This window comes from Arachis ipaensis, chromosome B1 (assembly GCF_059453495.1).
Source record: "Arachis ipaensis isolate K30076 ecotype BB chromosome B1, ASM5945349v1, whole genome shotgun sequence".
NCBI classification, from domain to species: domain Eukaryota; kingdom Viridiplantae; phylum Streptophyta; class Magnoliopsida; order Fabales; family Fabaceae; genus Arachis; species Arachis ipaensis.
The window spans coordinates 40,556,580-40,575,435 of record NC_142436.1 but is presented as its reverse complement, the minus strand read 5'-3'; positions in this window follow the sequence as shown (position 1 = coordinate 40,575,435).

Here is an 18,856-nt window from a genome sequence, read left to right as displayed (position 1 = left end):
AAAACTCAATAAACGTGACCTTCCTGGATGGTGTGTGACAGGCGTTTAAGTGGCGTGCGACGCCCAGCCTCAAATTTGGCTTGGCGCGCCACGCCCAGCTCTTCAAGTAGCACGCCCCGTATGTTGGTGTCTCTGGAGTGCCACGCCTTCGAATCCAAGTGGCAAGCCCAGGGTCTTCTTTAAGCTCTGGTTGGCCTGGCGTGCCACGCCTTCGAGCCCAAGTGGCACGTCCAGCCCTTTTCCTTCTTCTTCTCTTCTCTGGAAAGTTGAACTAGCGTGGCACGCCCAGGGTCTGGCGTGCCACGCCCATTATGTGTGCTTGGTTCTTCTTTCTGTTCAATTGAACTAGCGTGGCACGCCCAGGGTCTGGCAAGCCACGCCCCATGTATAGGCTTCACTCTCTTTTCTGGATAATAAAACTGGCGTGCCACACCCAGCATTCTTCTTTGATCCAGTAGTTGGCGTGCCACGCCTGGGTCTTCAAGTGGCACGCCCAAGTGAGGATTGAGAGCTGGCGTGCCACGCTTTCGACACCAGGTGGCACGCCCAGCTTTGCTTTGGCCTTCTTTAGTGTTGGCGTGCCACGCATGGGTCTTCAAGTGGCACGCCCAAGTGATGATTTGAAGCTGGCATGCCACGCCTTCGACACCAAGTGGCACGCCCAGCTTTGCTTTGGCCTTCTTTAGTGTTGGCGTGCCATGCCTGGGTCTTCAAGTGACACACCCAAGTGATGATTTGAAGCTGGCGTGCCATGCCTTTCGACACCAAGTGGCACGCCCAGCTTTTTGGACCTTCAACCTCCTCTCTGGAAACTTGTGCTGGCATGCCACGCCTTGATGCTCAAGTGGCATGCCCACTTTAATGTGGCTCCTTTAAGCTTGGCGTGCCACGCCTGCATCTTCAAGTGGCACGCCCAAGTGATGATTTGAAGTTGGCGTACCACGCCTTCAATACCAAGTGGCACGCCCAAGTGATTGTCCCCTCTGGATTGATGAACTGAAGTTCCACGCCCAATGGTCCAAGTGGCACGCTCATAGTGTGTAATGGGCTTGGCGTGCCGCGCCCAGCTTGGCGTGCCACGCCCCTTTTGTGGCTTTCAGCATTGCTCTCTGGAAACCAATACTGGCGTTCCATGCCCAGCTCCTGGCGTGCCACACTCATACATTTTCATGGCGTTTGTTCCAAGTGAAACGCCAGTTTCACACGCCCAGATTTATTTTTTTGTTTTCTTCTGATGCACCACTATTTCGTGGTACATTTTGTACTTAATTGAGTGGATTTTATCCACTAAACTCACACTTATTCATATAATTCGCATGATTTACATTTTCCTTCCTAATTTTGTGCTATGATTGAAAACATGCTTCTTTGGCCTTAAATTTGCTATGTTTAATCCTTTCTTATTACCATTCGATGCCGTGATATGTGTGTTAAATGATTTCAAGGTTTACAGGGCAGGAATGGCTTAGAGGATGGAAAGGAAGCATGCAAAAGTGGAAGGAATACAAGAAATTGAAGGAATTGCTGAGCTGTCAAGCCTGACCTCTTCATATTAAATCGACCATAACATAAGCTACAGAGGTCCAAATGAGGCGGTTCTAGTTGCGTTGGAAAGCTAACATCCGGAGCTTCGAAATGATATATAATTTACAGTAGTTGCCATGCTATTAGATGATGCGCACGCGTGGATTACGCGTACGCGTGACCGTGCAAAAATTCAGCGACGCGTATGCGTGTGTGACGCGTACGCGTGACAGAGCCATGTGCTGGACGTATCAAAAAATACTGGGGGTGATTTCTTGGCTATTTTTGGCCTAATTTCAAGTCCGAAAAACACATATTAGAGGCTGTAGAGTGGGGAAATCATTCATTTATTCATCAATTCATTCACATAATTTTAGATTTGGATGTAGTTTTCTGGAGAGGGAGGTTCTCTCCTCTCTCTAGGTTTTAGGATTTTAGGAGTAGCCTTGCTTAATTTCAGATTTCTACTTAGTTTAATTTAGTTTCTCTTCCACTCTTAATTGTTCTAGTATTCTAGTTTATTTATTTCCTTTATTGATCACTTTATGTTGCTATTTTAGTTTATGAATTCTCATGTTAGATTTGATTTTCTATTTAATGCAATTTGAGGTATTTCATATTTATGATTGCTTTCTTCAATTTATGTTATTGATGCTTTCAATTGGTTGTTTGGATTTTATTATCTCTTATTGCTTTTCTATGTTTTTATGTTATGCCTTCCAAGTGTTTGATAAAATGCTTGGGATGGTTTTACGTTAGATTTTTATGTTCTTGGCTTTGGTTGAGTAATTGGAGACTCTTGAGTTATCAAACTCCTTTGTTGATTGATAATTGAGAAGTTGCTAGTTGATTTGGATCCTTCTAAAGCTAGTCTTTCTTCAGGAGTTGGCTAGGACTTGAGGAATCAAATTGATTCATCCACTTTACTTTCCTTCATAGTTAGAGGTTAACTAAGTGGGAGCAATAGACAATTGATGTCACAATTGATAAGGATAGCTAGGATAGGACTTCTAATTCTCATACCTTGCCAAGAGCTTTCTTAGCTATTAGTTTACTTTCTTGCAATTTACTTTTCTTGTTCCTTATTCAAAACCCCAAAAAGATACTTTTCCATAACCAATAATAACTACACCTCTCTGCAATTCCTTGAGAGACGACCCGAGGTTTAAATAATTCGGTTTATTTTATTGGGTTTGCTTTAGTGACAACCAACTTTTTGTATGAAAGGATTCTTTGTTGGTTTAGAAACTATACTTGCAACGAGAATTTATTGTGAATTCTTTACTAGCAAAAATCCCCTCATCAAAAATGGCGCCGTTGCTGGAGAATTACAAACGTGTGCCTTATTATTGGTTATTGTGAATATTGTGAATAATTTTGCTTTTTTGTTTCTTTGTTAGTTGTTTCTAGTTTTAGGAATTTATTCTCATTTTTTTCTTAGTAGTTTTTGTTTTTACTTTCTTTTGATACTATGAATTCTCACCCCGTTGGTTATGAGTTTGATTCAAATTATGTTGTAGGGAATGAAAGCTATAATGAGAACATGCATCAAGGTTGGGACAATCAGAGATGGGAGAAGCCACAATGATTTGATCAATCTTCTTGGCAACAATCCCCTCCAACTTACTATGAGCAAGAGCCATTCCAAGGTGCATACCAAGACAATGGATATGGTGGACCCCCTTGTAGTTACCCACAAGCCCTACCATATGCCTATGAACCCCCTCCTCAACATAGCTTTGAACCACCATACTCACAAGTCACCTACTACCAAACACCCTCATATGATCCTAATCCTTATCCACCTTACCAACCACCCCATGAGCCATATGAACCATACATAGAGCCACCCCAATTACAACCCAATTACTTCCAAGAACCACCACCTCCATATACACCATGTCCATATCCATCAACCCAAGAGCCATATGATCCTAATCATGTTATCCAAGAGGAACAAGAGTCAAAGGGTCATCTCAAGAGAACACTGGATCAATTTCATGCAACCCTTCATCAATTATAGCGAGTGGTAAGCCGAGAAGCACACGAAGATCTCATGGCTAAAGAATCTCAACTTGAGAACAAGGAATTAAAGTGTGTTGTGCAACAAGTAGAAAAGATGGAGAGTGTTGAACCGCCACATCCTTATTATGATGAACCACCCTCATATCATGAACCTTTCTTCCCAAGTAATGAACCCTCATATCCACCCCAATCTCCAATGAATGACACTCTAAGTGTTCTTCTTTAAGGGCAAAGAGAGATACAAAGGACGACACAAGAGTTCATCGCCACCTTGACCGAGGTAGTAGGTAATTTAGCCTCTCTGCGTTTCTATACTCAAAGCACTCCCATGGCTACATGTGGAAAATTAATAGAAGAACGTAGCATGAATGAGACACTAGAAAATCCGGTGGACAATGAGGAACGTGATTTTGTATTGGAACAAGTGGAGGAAGCCGTAATAGTTGAAGAGGAAGAAGTGGTTGAAGACTTAGGAGATGCTGAACCTCCATGGGAATCTAGAGTTGTAGAGTATTCCTCCAACAAGATTGAAATTGATGTCAAAAAGACTAGTGCACAACCTCCATAGCATATTCCCTATGAAGACTTGGATGGGATAGATCAAGAAGCAAGTTCCCTTGGTGATGAGGATCATGAATCAAGTCCTCCTAGTGGTGAATCTACATCTGCAAATGAACTCCTTGAATATGAAGACTCTTCTCTGATTGGGTCTGCGAATGATGTCGAAGCGGAAGTCCTTCAAAAAGGGTGGACGGGAGTTGAATACGCTTTGTCAAGAACGTTGGAGGCTTCTCTACCTAGGTGGCCATCTACTCCTTCATTTGAGTGGGTAAGACTTATCTTTATTCGCTTCACTGTCCCACTCGAATATGGTATTCTTGAAACGGATGGCCAACTTAGGAGACTTTGTGGCATTAAGCATAAGAGAAGGATGTTTAGTGGTTGGAGTTGCAAATCAAGGCTCATCAAGGTTGATACTTCAAGAGCTAGATGCAAGGGTTAAACTAGTGAACATTTGGTTGGATCTAAGAGAAGAGTTTGGTATTGCATTGAGAATTTGGACTGCTTGCCACCCGGTTGGGACAATGGTGATCCACTTCAAGACGGGTGTAGGAACAAGATTCGGGATCCCGGCATACAAGAGGATCAACTTTGGGAGCTCAAAGCTTGTGAAAAACTCCATCAAGGCTTGGGAAATTTACTTGGAATTGATAGAGCTTATTGGAAGTCCAAGCATTGGTGGAAGTTTCAAGATGAGTTCAAGCACAAGCCACCATGACAAGGAGCTCACAGAATATCCAACTTCAGGACAATAACTAAAAGTGCTAGGTGGGAGACAACCCACCATGGTACAATCTTTCATTTTTATTCTTAGTTTTATTTTATTTTCTTTTTATCAGTGTTCATTCATAATTTCTACATCACCACCTGCATTCTGCATAAAAAAAAAAAGCAAATGACGTGGACACGTTCCATGCAAGTTCGCAGTATTAATAAATGGGGTAGAAAGTTGCGATGGAGACGTGCAGGAGGGGTGCGTGGAGCACAAGCCACCCCACGCGTACGCGTGCCTTACGCCTACGTATCCCCTGTTAATTTTTCAACCCACGCGTACGTGTGGTCAAGGAATTCGGCATAAAGAGCAAATTGACAGAAAGTTGGGCTGTCACTGTGCTGGAGTCGCGCGAGCAGTCACGCGTACACATGACCGACGCTCACGCGTTAGTGTGCATGTTTTGCCACCCACGCGTACGCGTGGGGGACGCTTACGCGTCGCATGGCTAACTCCGTTTTCACGCGTACGCGTGATGCCCGCGCGCGCGTCGCTCCCTGTTTTTCATTTCTCATTTCTTTCTCCTATCCTTTCTCCTTATTTCCTCCTCTTTTCTTACCTTCTTCTTCTTCATTTCTTCAACCTCTCATCCCTATTCTCTTTCATTCTATTTTACTTAATTTATTTGCATACTTTCATTCATTGCATTTTTAATTATGTGCCTATTTTTCTTTTCTTTTCTACGTTTATTATTTTTCTTTTGGTGTTAAATGTTCTTATTCAACAGTTGTATCTTTTCTTGTATTATTTTGGTGCTTCATGACTTGTTTTACATTGTTGGATGATATTATTTATCTGTCAATGCTAATTTTTTATGATACATGTATTTCTTTTGCATTGACATGAATTTATATTGTCTTTCATTACCCACACTCTCCCTCCATTGTTGCAATTTTTCCTTTATTGATATGCCAGTTGCTTCTACTGTTTTCTCATTTGCATGTTGTAGCTACCATGTACTTGAGACCCTCACTATTTGGTATTAACCCACCCATATTTTATTTGTTTTCTTATCTCTATTTCTGGGTTACGTTTCTTCCCTTTTCTCTTCTTTCAGGATGGCCATCAAGAAGGGAAACAGAAAACTTTTACATGGGGCGACAAACAAGTTCCTACGGACATTCTTTGGAAAAAAGCATCAGTTGTAGCAGCCCGTCCACTTGCACATCTTAGCACGCACCGAGGACGGTGCAATCTTTAAGTGTGGGGAGGTCGATACCGACTTCCGTGGGTTAGTTATTTCCCATTTCAACACCAATGTTTAATTTTCCTTGTTAAATTAGTTGTTGCATTTGCATGTTTGATTGCATGATTGTTTGATTTTGTGCATGTTCTTCTGCCACTACTTGGTTGGAGCGATAAGTTCATTTTCAAGACCCTTTTTATAGTATTTCACTAATTTAAATTGAAAATTTGTGTTAAATTTGTCTGAAGATTATAATTTGGAACATGAATTATAGCTGAGAACACACAACCGTGAGATTTGAGCTTAATTATATGGTTACATTATTTAACCATAATATTTTATTCTTGTGTGTTTTCTTCTCTATGATTGCAATCTATGGTTTGTTCCATTCTATATGTCCATTGTTTAGTGTATTTGTATGCATACATATGATTGCGGCCATCATTTGTTATTAGCTCACTTATCCCAAATAGCCTACCATTTCAATTACCTTTGTTTGCCACTTTGATCCTTTTAATCCCTCTTTGTTCTATATTTTACCACATCACTAGCCTTAAGCAGAAAAACAATTAATTACCCTAATTGAATTTTTGGTTAGCTTAAGATAGAGATTGTGTATTAATTAAGTGTGGGGAATTGTGGGAACTTGGGTGATGAAATTGTGTTGTGTTTCAATGATAAGATATTAGGAATTTGGGTACATACTCATGTGAGATCAGAAAAACCATGTGCATTGATATGTTATGTTTGCTTTCATGTTCAAAAAAAAATTCCATTAAATAAACAAGTAGTACAATATAAATAAATAAATGAATAGGGGACAAAATTACCCCAATATTAAGTTTAATAAAAGATCAATGCATATGAGTTAAAATTAAAGAAAATTTGGATACATGAGTATGTGAAATATACAATAAGTGAAATTTTGGGTAGCTAGGCGTGATTTTAGAACTACATAGAGAGTGTGTGTGTGTTAGGTGAGAGCTTAGGTTAGTCAAAGATTCATATTATAGCTCACTTGGCCATACATATATCCTCACCCTTATCTTAGCCCCATTACAACCTTGAAAAGACCTCATGATGTTTGCATTGGTATACTAAATATTTGTTGATTGGTTAGATGAAGAACAAAGTCTTAGAAAGCATGACTAGAGAAGAGTAGAGTGGATTAACCCTAGACACTTGAGCGATTAGAGTGCATATACACTACCAGTGAGTTCAATGCTTAATTCTATGTTCCATGCTTTCATGAGCTGTCTTCTTACAAGTTTACTTGTCTCTTATTGTGTGATTTGAATTAGTGGAATCTGATTTATTTTTGTCTTGGAGAACTTGTTTATTTTTAACCAAGTAGATAGAAACATATTAGCATATAGTTGCATTCACATACATAAGTTGCATCTCATGAATCTTACTTTCCCCCATTCATTCCTTTTATCTCTTTGAGTTTAGCATGAGGACATGCTAATGTTTAAGTGTAGGGAGATTTGATGCACCACTATTTCATGGTACATTTTGTACTTAATTGAGTGGATTTTATTCACTAAACTCACACTTATTCATATAATTCGCATGATTTACATTATCCTTCCTAATTTTGTGCTATGATTGAAAACATGCTTCTTTGGCCTTAAATTTTCTATGTTTAATCCCCTCTTATTACCATTTGATGCCGTGATATGTGTGTTAAGTGATTTCAGGTTTTACAGAGCAGGAATGGCTTAAAGGATGGAAAGGAATCATGCAAAAGTGGAAGGAATATAAGAAATTGAAGGAATTGCTGAGCTGTCAAGCCTGACCTCTTCATACTAAATCGACCATAACTTGCGCTACAGAGATCCAAATGAGGCGGTTCTAGTTGTGTTGGAAAGCTAACATCCGGAGCTTCGAAATGATATATAATTTGCAATAGTTGCCATGCTATTAGGTGACACGAATGCGTGGATTACGCATACGCATGACCGTGCAAAAATTCAGCGACGCGTACACGTGTGTGACGCGTACGCGTGACAGAGCCACGTGCTGGACGTATCAGAAAATAATGGGGGTAATTTCTTGGCTGTTTTTGGCCTAGTTTCAAGCCCGAAAAACACATATTAGAGGCTGTAGAGTGGGGAAATCATTCATTCATTCATCAATTCATTCACATAATTTTAGGTTTAGATGTAGTTTTCTGGAGAGGGAGGTTCTCTCCTCTCTCTAGGTTTTAGGATTTTAGGAGTAGCCTTGCTTAATTTCAGACTTCTACTTAGTTTAATTTAGTTTCTCTTCCACTCTTAATTGTTCTAGTATTTTAGTTTATTTATTTCCTTAGATCACTTTATGTTGCTATTTTAGTTTATGAATTCTCATGTTAGATTTGATTTTCTATTTAATGCAATTTGAAGTATTTCATATTTGTGATTACTTTCTTCAATTTATGTTATTGATGCTTTCAATTGGTTGTTTGGATTTTATTATCTCTTATTGCTTTTATATGTTTTTATGTTATGCCTTCCAAGTGTTTGATAAAATGCTTGGAATGGTTTTAAGTTAGATTTTTATGTTCTTGGCTTTGGTTGAGTAATTGGAGACTCTTGAGTTATCAAACTCCTTTGTTGATTGATAATTGAGAAGTTGCTAGTTGATTTGGATCCCTCTAAAGCTAGTCTTTCCTCAGGAGTTGGCTAGGACTTGAGGAATCAAATTGATTCATCCACTTTACTTTCCTTTATAGTTAGAGGTTAACTAAGTGGGAGTAATAGACAATTGATGTCACAATTGATAAGGATAGCTAGGATAGGACTTCTAATTCTCATACCTTGCCAAGAGCTTTATTAGCTATTAGTTTACTTTCTTGAAATTTACTTTTCTTTTTCCTTATTCAAAACCTCAAAAAGATACTTTTCCACAACCAATAATAACTACACCTCCCTGCAATTCCTTGAGAGACGATCCGAGGTTTAAATACTTCGGTTTATTTTATTGGATTTGCTTTAGTGACAACCAACTTTTTGTATGAAAGGATTCTTTGTTGGTTTAGAAACTATACTTGCAACGAGAATTTATTGTGAATTCTTTACTAGCAAAAATCCCCTCATCATCTTCCCTTTTTGTTGCCCTTTTCACCTGAAATTCAGCACAAACCCATTTCAAAGCAATGTACCATAATATTCATCAATTATTTCATGAATTGCAATGATTAAATGGGATTATGCTCTTTTATGGTCCTTTTTAGATAAGAAAAAAAGGTAAATGATGCAAGTCATCACCTACTAGCCGGGGTCACACGTCACATTCATTTTCAAACCATCATTTCTGCACTTCCTCAATCACAATTCATTACTCTAAGCCTTTCTTCATCAACAACTTATAATATTTCCAAGCCTCTTCTCATTACTAGGCATACTATACAAATTTCGGACTTAAAGGATGAAAATGGAGGCTTAGAAGTCTGAAATTCGCTCTTAAAAACTCAAAAATTAATTTTTGCTGAAAACAGGGTCACGCGTGCATATCGCCCACGCGCACATGTGGAAAGTGGACAAAAATGCGTCGCCAATGCCCACGCATGGTAAGTAGAAGGTAGGGTGACGCGTGGATGCGTTTTGTACTCCTCCCACAAAACCGACACGCTACCCTCACAACTCTCTGGAATTTGTACCACACACCTGCATCAAAACAGCGACGCGTACGCATCAGCCAAGCGCACGCGTGAGAGAGTAAAAATCGAGAGTGGCGGTTGCGCGTCGGCCATGCGTGCGCCTCGGTATACGTTTTACCAAAAATTTTACTAAGTTTGAAAAGTTGCAGAATTACATTTTCAAACCCCAAACTTTCGATGGGCATAACTTTTTTGTTTCAAATCATTTTCTACCCGTTCTTTGAACAGCATAAATATCTCGAATTCAATATTATTTCTAAATAAGTTTGACATAAATCAGGGATCTAGGGACTAAGTTATGCTCCGTCAAAGTAGACCAAAATCACAACTTTCATAAAAATCAACAAAAACTAATTTTCAACACAAACCAATTTCAAACCTTTTCAAAACCAACTAAAACTTACCAAAATCAATCTCAAGCCTCCTCAACTCATATTTTCAACATTTTAATTAAATTCACAATCTACCAATCTACCATTTTGACCAATCTCAATCAAATAACTCAATTTCAAACAAAATACCATATCATATATTTCATTCCACATTCCTCCCATTTATTCACACACTCAATATTCAATATTCATTCAATCTCATATGATATCACACAATACACACATCACTTACCTTCCTTACCTCTTTCCGGCCTCCAGCCCAAATTCACAATTTAAATGCATATTCCACAAACCAATATTCATTATCCAATTCATCAAATCCTCAACACACCAAACATGAAAATTCACACAATTCTCAACCCAATCATTAATTTATATTACATATCAACTATACATATTAGCACCAACCATTTACATAATCCAAACTTATTCCTAGGGGCATCTAGCCAAGGAATTCTCATCACACCACACGGTATTTCAATGAAACTTAAACCGTACCTCTTGTTGCCAAAATAATTAATCTTCTTCTTGGAAGTCTCCACCAACCCTTAGCTCTAAGCCTCACCAAGGTCCCACAAGCACTATCAATCTTTCAACTGTACACCAAAATCACCCAATACTCTAACATAATCAATTTTTACACTTATAATCAACCTAGGATTCATAAAATTGATAAATCACAAGGGTTAGAGGATTCCTTACCTTAACCCACGAAATTAGTTGATGGAACTCACCAATGGCTCATACTAGAGCACTCCTAAACAACTAAAATCATAAAGTTACTCAACACCCATAACCAAACTCGAATTTAAGGAGAAAAACGAAAACTGGGCAGAGGACAGTGGAATACTCACCACAAAACTCAGATAGAATTGTAGAGGATGAGAAGAGCGACGCATGGCCATAAACGGCTCGTCAATCAGAGTTCCGGATCAAAAGTGATGGTGATTTGAAGTTTGATGGAGTTAGGATTTTCTCTCTTCTTCCTCTCTTCTCCATTTCTGCTCCCCACACCCCTTTCTTTAGGGTTAATGAGCTGAAATGCTCATAACTAAGGTTTATATATGTTAGGTCTTGGGTGCACTTGGTTTAGAACCCCCGACCCATGGTTTCCCAGAACGGTAAAAGTGCCAAATAAATACAATGCATTGTAATAGAAACTCACTATGCATCTTAAACTTCCTTTCACCACATATTCATCCTATGTTCTCGCTAATCCATAAATAGGCAACTGTCATGAGGGAATGCTAAATCTAATTCATCTTCCTCATGCTTCCCAACTTTCTAACTCTCCAAAAATTCACAATTAGATTCATAAATAAAACCATCCCCAGCTATTCTGTCTCAGCAATTTTATATCATTACCTCATATTCTCACCTGGAGCATGTGAGATCACTTCACTGCATCTACCCAGGGAGCTTAAATTATCTCATTCAATCATCATCATCATTGTTCAATTTCATCATTAACTCATCTCATCAAGAACAGCCCTCAGTGTCAACCGATACCAGCATAAGGGATCTTTCAGTTGTACAAACACAAGCAATACGGGCAAGTAATACACAATAAAGTACAAGTAGAACACGTAGCACATAATCAGGCAACATAGCATATATAATATAGCAGTCCAAACCAAATAGGCAAACCCGAACAATTCAAACATATGCAAATGATGTATGCCTGCCCTGTGGCTGATGATATCATTTGTCGGTTATCAAGCCAACCCGATGTGTCTGGTAGCTAACCCGGGCATAGTCTCTCTGCTGTGCTTTATTACCATTAGAGGGAATACGTGCCCTGTCACCATTAGAGGGTATATGTGCCCTGTCACCATTAGAAGGTATATGTGCCCTGTCACCATTAGAGGGTATATGTGCCCTGTCACCATTAGAGGGTAAATGTGCCTGTCACCAATAGAGGGCTAGAGGGTATATGTGTCCTGTCACCATTAGATGGTACCGGTGCCCTGTCATCCTTACAACCAGAGAGAAAACACAAGCATACTCATATTCAAACATTTTTCATCATTATTCATTTACCATATTCATTCATAATCACACTTAATTATTACCAATTCTCAAACAATGACCCGGAGCAAGCGGGACGAATCACGACCTTTTCTACTACCCAGGTATCACAAATACATTCATTCAAAACTCCATAATTAAATTCATTTATCATAATTCTCCTTCCCCATCTCATACCCGGAGCAAGTGGACAATGCCACTGCCTACTACCCGAGGTCACACGTCACATTCATTTTCAAACCATCAATCATTACTAGAAATACTATACAAGTTATCACATTTTCTAACCGCTTCTCATTACTAGGCATACTATACAAATTTAGGACTTAAATGATGAAAATGGAGGCTTAGAAGTTTGAAATTTGTCTTTAAAAACTCAAAAATGAATTTTTATTGAAAACGGAGTCACACGTGCGTGTCGCCCACGCGCACGCGTGGTAAGTAGAGAGCCAAAAACTTGACGGAGGAAAAATGTCGGTAAAAATTTTCACAAAAATTCGCGTTGCAAGTATAGTTCTAAACCGACAACTAAACCTCAGTCAATGTTTAAATTATTTGTCACTTAAGCAAACCCAATAAAATTAACCGAAGTATTTAAACTTCGGTTGTCTCTCAAGGAATTGCAGGGAAGTGTACTTATAATTGGTTATGAAAAAGTATTTTTGGGGTTTTTGTGATAAGAGACAAGTAATGTAAATAACAAGGAAATAAAATAACAACAAAGAAAGTCCTAGCAAGGATTGAGAATTGGAATTCCTATCCTCATTATCATCATCAATTGTGATGGTAATTGCCTTTTGCTTTCACTTAGTTAACCTCTAACAATGAAGGAAAGTCAAGTGAGCAAAATCAACTTAAATTCACAAGTCCTAATCAAAGACTAGATTTAGTGAAGCCTAAACCAACCAGCAAGTCTCAACACCAATCAACAAAAGAATTTTGATATCCCAAGAGTCTCTAATTAATCAATCCAAGTTAAGAACAAAAAAATCTAATTTAAAATCCAACCAAGCATTTTAACAAATACTTGGAAGGCATAAAATAAAAACTTAGAAAACTAACAAGACATAACGAAATCTAAAACTAACCAAAGCAAAGAAATAACAATAACAAAGCAATTGAACAATAAGAAACGTGAAACATAAATTGCATTAATGAAAATTGAGAGTAACACATGAACTCATAAACTAAATTAGCAAAATAAAGGAATCAATGAGAGAAATAAATAACTAAAGTACTAGAACAAATAAAAGTAGAAGAAAACTAAGTTAAAGTAAGATAGAAAGCTGAATTAGAGAAGAAATAAACCTAAAAATCCTAAACCTAGAGAAAGGAGAGAGCCTCTCTCTCTAGAAAACTACATCTAAATCCTAAAATGTGTATGAATGTGTGAAATTGATTCCCCCCTTCCAGCTCCACTCTGCAGCCTCTAATCAGTATTTTTCGGCCTGAAACTGGGTCCAAAGCAGCCCAGAAATCGCCCCCAGCGTTTTCTATTTAATGCAGCACGTGACGCTCTGTCACGCGTACTTGTCAGCCACGCGTACGCGTCGCCGAACAAATTCCTGGTCATGCGTACGCGTCGCTTACGAGCTGCACTAATCACGTGCATGCGTCGCCCATGTGTGCGCGTCGCTACCAGCTTCTGAAATTCCCATTTTTTTGTGTTTCTTCCACTTTTGCATGCTTCCTTTCCATCCTCTAAGCCATTCCTGCCCTATAAACCCTGAAAATACTTAACAAACATATCACGGCATCGAATGGTAATAAGAGAGGATTAACATTAGCAAATTTTAGGCCAATTAAGCATGTTTTCAATCATAACACAAAATTAGGAAGGAAAATGTAAAACATGCAAATTACATGAATAAGTGTGAGAATTAGTTGACAAAAACCACTCAATTCAGTATAAAATAAACCATAAAATAGTGGCTCATCAATGCGTGCGTGTCAGCCATGCGTATGCGTGGATGCGTTTTGTGCTTCTCGCACAAAACCGGCACTCTACCATCACAACTCTCTGGAATTTATACCACGCACCTGCATCAGTACAGCGACGCGTACGCGTCGGCCAAGCGCACACGTGAGAGAGTAAAAATTGTGAGTGACACGTGCGCGTCAGCTATGCATGCATGTCGGAGTACATTTTACCAAAAGATTTACTAAGTTTGAAAAGCTGCAGGATTACATTTTCAAACCCCAAAATTCCGATGGGTATAACTTTTTCGTTTCAAATCATTTTCCACCCGTTCTTCAAACGGCATAAACATCTCGGATCCAATTTTATTTCTAAACAAGTTTGATACAAATCGGGGATCCGGGGACCAAGTTACGCTCCGTTTTTAACACAAACCAATTTCAAACCTTTTCAAAACCAACCAAAACTTACCAAAATCAACCTCAAGCCTCCTCAACTCATATTTTCAACATTCTCATTAAATTCACAATCGACCAATCCACCATTTTGACCATTCTCAATCAAATAACTCAATTTCAAACAAAATACCATATCATATATTTCATTCCACATTCCTCCCATTTATTCACACACTCAATATTCAATATTCGTTCAATCTCATATGACAACACACAATACACACATCACTTACCTTCCTTATCTCTTTCTGTCCTCCAGCTCATATTGACAATTTAAATGCATATTCCACAAACCAATATTCATTATCCAATCCGTCAAATCCTCAACACACCAAACATGCAAATTCATACAATTCTCAACCCAATCATTAATTTACATTACATATCAACTATACATATTAGCACTAACCATTTACACAATCCAAACTTATTCCTAGGGGCATCTAGCCTAAGAATTCTAACCACACCACACGGTACTTAAATGAAACTTAAATCGTACCTCTTGTAGCCAAAATAATTGATCTTCTTCTTGGAAGTCTCCACCAACCCTTAGCCCCAAGCCTCACCAAGGCCCTACAAGCAATATCAATCTTCCAATTGTGCACCAAAATCACCCAATACTCTAACATAATCAATTTTCACACTTATAATCAATCTAGGGTTCATGAAATTGATAAATCACAAGGATTAGAGGGTTCCTTACCTTAACCCATGAAATTGATTGATGGAACTCACCAATGGCTCATATTAGAGCACTCCTAAATAACCAAAATCATAAAATTACTCAACATCCATAACCAAACTCGAGTTTAAGGAGAAAAATGAAAATTGGGCAAATGACAGTGGAATACTCACAACAAAACTTAGATAGAATTGTAGAGAATGAGAAGAGCGACGCGTGATCATAAACAGCTCATCAATCTGAGTTCCGGATCAAAAGTTATGGTGATTTAACGCTTGATGGAGTTAGGATTTTCTCTCTTCTTCCTCTCTTCTCCATTTCAGCGCCCCACACCCCTTTCTTTAGGGTTAATGAGCTAAAATGCTCATAACTAAAGTTTATATATGTTGGGTCTTGGGCCCACTTGGGCCCGATTCACTTGATTTAGCCCGTTGGCCCAATTTTGGGCCAAAACCTTTAAGATTAGAGTTTTAAATCGTATTTTAAATATTTTTATCTTCCCAAATTATAAATTCTTATTTCTTAAAGTTATTCACGTCTAATTAATTTTCTCAGCCACAGTACCAGACAAATCGCAGCCGGTACTGCCGATCAAATTTCCAGTGTGCACTTTATTCAAAAAACTATGTTTTCCGACTCAGAAAAATTCACTGAGTCCAAATATCATATTTAAATGATCAAATTCCGATTGCTGAATTTTCTAACCATATTCACTCCTATTTAATTTATTATTAATTAATTACGATTTGACCAAGTTTTACACAATCCCTTGCACTCCCTCTGGTGGGAGTGCTCGCATGCCCTGTGCGTGTGAACCCTTAACATTTTTTTTCTTTGTGCGTGTGAACCCTTAACATTTTTTTTTCTTTGTGCGTGTGAACCCTTAACATTTGATTGGGTTGCTTCTTGTTTGAAATTTCGGCTTAAATTTTGATGAATATGTGCACTGAGCATTAAGTCTTTGTTTGATTGCCTAAATGAATTTTAAGTTTGTTCATATGTTGTAGCTACTGTATGCATTAGATTATATCCTTTTGTGGCAACTTAATCATGAATTGTGCACTTCTACTTTAGTGAATTGAGTTGAAATCACATGTTCACCATGGTTTTTCATATCAATTCAATCACATACTAAGATACTTGTTTGTTTTTAATGCTTTGTATTTGTTTGAGTGACTTGACTTTATTCTTATCAAGATTATCACTTTTTGCAACAAGTACCTTTATTATGTGACTATTGCATTATGTTGGGGATGAACAAGTAGTTTTTCTTTCATCATTGGATTGGTTATTATTTTGTGCCATTTTCTATTCATCTTACGCTTTCACTTGCACAATTTCAATTTCCAATGTCAAATACTCAATTCACTTTAGTTGTGGTTACCTAGGGTTGCTTGTGCCTTAAGTTTTGCTTATTCTTTACTTGCAACCTAGGCCACTTAATTGAGGAACAGATGCTATTTCTTCTGATTGTGTGGTTACCTTTTTAACTGACCAATGTGTTGCGTTCTAAACCGCGCACACTTAGAATACACATATTGTCGTCTATCATACCACACACATCTTACTTTTCCTCAATTCTTATTTATTTGATTTATATAGTAGCCCGAGCCCCAGTGCCCACCAGATGAAGGTGGAGCCTCACATATTTTCATCCCCAGATTGAGTGCATGCACAGAGGACCGTGCAACGTTTAAGTGTGGGGGAGGATCCGCAATTTTCGGGGCGTAAATTTTCTCTTTCTCAACACTTTGCATTATTTTCTAGTTTTTAATAGTTTTATTTTTGTGAATATTTGTTTAGTATTTCGTTACATTGTACTTTGATTAGTTGCTTGTATATACCTTAGTTTGCTTGTATATATCATAGTTTGCTTATAGTTCTATTGTAGTAAATATTTGCATGTTACCTAGTATAGGAAATAAGTTTGGTAAAACAACCAAGAATTTTCAAGAAATCTCTTTTAGGGCGTTCCATTGATTAGATTTGAAAACTTGTTTTTGAACTTGCTTGAAGTATTTTTTATGGAACATAGAAAAGAGCTTGAACAAAACACCTAGTGAGATTTGAGCTTTAATGGATGGTTGCATATTTTTAACCACAAATTTTATTCTTATGTGTTATACTCCTTTTATGATTGTGATCTTAGATTTGCTTTAGTCAATATGTCCTATATTTTATGTTTTAAATAAATTTAGTATGATTGAGGCCATTTTTGAAATTGAACTCACTAACCCATATGGCCAACCCTTACATCTACCTTTGTAAACCACTTTTGAGCCTTTAATTCCCCTTTGTTCTAATTTTAAGAACATTATTTGCCCTAAGTGAAAAACTATTAATGTCCATTAATTGTATCTTTGATTAGCTTGGGGTTTGAAGAGTGTGTGTTAATTAAGTGTGGGGAGAATTTGTGGAAAACATTGGAAGAAAGTTACTTTGGGTGTTCATTGAGAATATTTGAAAAAAAAAATGGGTAAACACTCATGCATCTATTACTTAAAACATATGTATCTCTTTTATATGATAAAAGAAAAAAAATTTGGTGTACATACTTTGTTTATAAAAAAAAATAAAAAGAGAAGAAAAAGAAAAGAAAAAAAATGATAATAAGAATGTAAATAAAGGATGCATATGTATGTGAATTAGAAAGAAGATGCATGAGTGAGTGTGAAAAAGGAAATGAATGGGAAGTTAGGTTGGTTTCTTTTGTGTAAATAGGTTAGTATAGGATTAGGTGGGACACTTGAGCTAATCAAAGATCCAATCTACAAGTCCACTTAATCATATTAATCCTACACTTATCCTAGCCCCATTACAACCCTCCAAATACCTCATGATAGTTGCATTCATTCATCAATTATTTGTTGATTATTAGATGACTAGCAAATCCTAGAAAACATGATTAAAGGAGGATCGAGTTATTAAGCTCTAAACACTGAGCGATTAGAGTGTAAACACATCCGGTGAGGGTTTCAATTGCTCCATTCTATGATTCCATCGCTGGTCTTATGTTTTCTTGCAAGTGTTGAAATTAATTTGTGAAAATTTCAAATCAAATCTTTGGACATTGATCATATTGCTATATTTTCTTGTCCTGGCCCTAAGTTTCTACTTTGGATTGATTGGAATTCTTTTGTTTGTTTTTGTCAAACTCCAATAGAAATCATAGTATAGATATAGATAGATAGCATTTAATATAGTTACATACATATAAGTATTTGTATTGAATAAGATGCTTGCCTTTTTACCCTTCTCCTTTGATTGTGATTAGCATGAGGACTTGCTATTGTTTTAAGTGTGGGAGAATTGAAGAATCCATATTTGACAATATATTTTGGATTGATTTAAGTGGATTTCATCATATAAACCCACATTTATTCACCCAATAGCATACTATTGTGTTCTCTCCCTAAATTGAGCCTAATTGTGAAAACATGTTATTTTGTGCTTAATTAAATCACTTTTATCCCACTTTTATCCCATTCGATGCCTTGATGGTTTTGAAGAGTGATTTCAGGTGTAATAGGTTAGAATGACTTGATAAGAGTGGAAGAAAAGCATGGAATTGGGAGAAAACATGAAGAAAAACAAAGGAGAAAAGTATTTCAGAGTGTGCCTACGCACAGGGGTCAAAATCAGCACCTGTACCCACGCACAGAATAGA